The sequence below is a fragment of the Penaeus vannamei genome, chromosome 28 (assembly GCF_042767895.1).
Source record: "Penaeus vannamei isolate JL-2024 chromosome 28, ASM4276789v1, whole genome shotgun sequence".
Lineage (NCBI taxonomy): Eukaryota > Metazoa > Arthropoda > Malacostraca > Decapoda > Penaeidae > Penaeus > Penaeus vannamei.
In genome coordinates this window covers 33185122-33187621 of record NC_091576.1, presented here as the reverse complement: position 1 = coordinate 33187621, position 2500 = coordinate 33185122, and the positions used below count along the sequence as shown (strand labels likewise).

At 50.3% G+C, this 2500-nt stretch overlaps 1 protein-coding gene across 1 annotated transcript in view; it reads right to left on the bottom strand.

The window, feature by feature from the left end:
• Nucleotides 1-2500, bottom strand: part of LOC113816992 (ATP-binding cassette sub-family G member 8) — a 178522-nt gene that overhangs the window by 115562 nt on the left and 60460 nt on the right. The window lies entirely within an intron of this gene.

The following is a 2500-nucleotide window of genomic DNA, read 5'->3' as shown; positions in this document are numbered from 1 at the left end:
ATAGAGAAGAGCGAGAGCGAGAGAGCGAGAGAGAGAGAGAGAGAGAGAGAAGAGAGAGAGAGAGAGAGAGAGAGAAAAGAGAGAGAGAGAGAGAGAAGAGGGGTTGGGCGGACAACGGGACAGAGAGGAGGGGGGAGAGGGTAGGGAGGGGGGGAGGGGTCAAGGGATTATGAGGGTTATAATTACCGGCTTTTGGGTCGAGTTTTGCTTGTTCTGCGTTCGTCTGGGATGGCTTAGTGTTTCATCGCTTTTTTATATTTTTTTTGTTTCATGTTGTTGATTTGTCTCTTTATTTGTTCATTCGCTTTTGCTTTACTCTCTCTCCTATTTCTTTCTCTCTTGATGTTCTCCTTTCCTTCCTTCCCACCTTTCCTCCCTTCTTCCCCTTCCTTCCTTAATCTCCCTTACCTTCCCTGCCTCTCTTCCTCTTCACTTTCCTCCCTTTCTTCGCCTCCCACCCATCTATCCCTTCCCCATCCTCTCCCTGTCCCTCCCTTACCCTCCCTGCCCCTTACTTCCTCTCCCTTACCCTCCCCTACCCTCCCTGCCCTTCCCTTACCCTCCTTGCCCCTTACCTCTTCTCCCTTACCCACTCTGCCCCTCCCTTACCCTCCCTGCTCCTCCCTTCCTCTCCCTACCCCTCCCTCTCTCTCCCTACTCCTCCCTACCCCTCCCTTAGCCCCCATCCCTCCCTTCCTCTCCCCTCCCCTCCCTCCATCTCCCTACCCCTCCCTTACCCTCCCTTCCTCTCCCTACCCCTCCCTTCCTCTCCCTACCCCTCTCTTACCCTCCCTTCGTCTTCCTACTCCTCCCTTACCCTCCCTTACCCTCCATTCCTCTCCCTACCCCTCCCTTACCCTCCATTCCTCTCCCTACCCGTCCCTACCCCTCTCCTACCCTCCCTTACCCTCCCTTACCCTTCCCGTACCCTCCCTGCTCCTCCCTTACCCCCTTGTCCCTCCCCTCTCCCTACTCCCTCCCTACCCCTCCCTTACCCTCCATTCCTCTCCCTTACCCCCCATCCCTCCATTCCTCTCCCTTACCCCCTCCCTTACCCTCCATTCCCCCTCTCCCTCCCCACCTCCCTCACCGGCGCTCAGGTCCCGTTCGCCCCTCCATCGCCCGTAGGATTCCCGTTGCCTCCCATCCCCTCCCTTCCTCTCCCTACCCCTCACTTACCCTCCATTCCTCTCCCTACCCCTCCCTTCCTCTCCCTTACCCTCCATTCCCCTTCCCCCTCCCCACCTCCCTCACCGGCGCTCGGGTCCCGTTCGCCCCTCCATCGCCCTTAGGATTCCCGTTCCCTCCCTTCGCCGTCCTTCGTAACGGCGACGCGAGCATCCTTCTTCTTCCTCTTCTTCCTCCTTTCTCCCTTCCGCTTCCTCTTCTTCCTCCTTTCTCCCTTCTTCTTCCTCTTCTTCCTCCTTTCTCCCTTCCGCTTCCGATCGGGAGGCGAGAGGGTTCAGTGGAGGGGATGAATAGGGTAATTCGGATAAATAAGGAGGGAAGGTGGAGGCGATAGAGCGAGTTGGGGAGCGGGGGAGACGGTGGGAAAGAGGTGGGAGGGAGGGGGAGGGAGAGGGGGGGAGGGTGGAAGGGAAAAAGGGAGAGAGAGAGAGAGGGAGGGAGGGAGGGAGGGAGGGAGGAGGGAGGAGAGAGAGAGAGAGAGAGAGAGAGAGAGAGAGAGAGAGAGAGAGAAAGAGAAAGAGAAAGAGAAAGAGAAAGAGAAAGAGAAAGAGAAAGAGAGAGAGAGAGAGAGACAACGAGAAAGAGAAGAGAGAAAGAAAGAGAGAGAGAGAGAGACAACGAGAAAGAGAAGAGAGAAAGAGAGACAGACAGACAGACAGACAGACAGACAGACAGACAAAGAGACAGAGAGAAAGAAAGAGAAAAAAAGAGACTTGGGGGGGGCGGCAAAGTGAGATCGATAACAGTTTGTTGTTTGGTCAATTATTATGTTCTAAACCGGAAGATTTCCTGTACAAACAATCCCATATTTAAACTTTATATAAGCGTATCAAAATCTATAGATGAATACAGTTAAGAGCGAGCGTGTATATATAAATTTATTCTAAGAGGCAGGAAGATAAGCAAATAATTATTTACATGAGATATTTATTTCTTCTTTTTCTTCTTCTTTTTCTTCCGTTTCTCTAAGTTCAGCGCTTCATATCCGGGTTAAGACAGTTCCATGAAAGTTAAAATATATATGGCTTTAGACAGCGCTGTATAAAGGTTAAATGTACCGTAGTGCTTAGTACAGTTCTTGTATTATTATAATAATATGCTAAGGCTAATGTTACATAGGATCCTAATTCATGTAACAGCTGAAACGTTCCTTCAATAGACACTAAGAACACATATAGATCCTGTAAAAGAAGAATCGAACCCCATTCCCGATTATGCAAAATATTCTCACAAGAAAATCGGTTTTTTGATGTTTATGTGAATCAGATTTTTTTCTTTTCTTTTCTAAATTAAATTCTTTTGTAAATCCTAT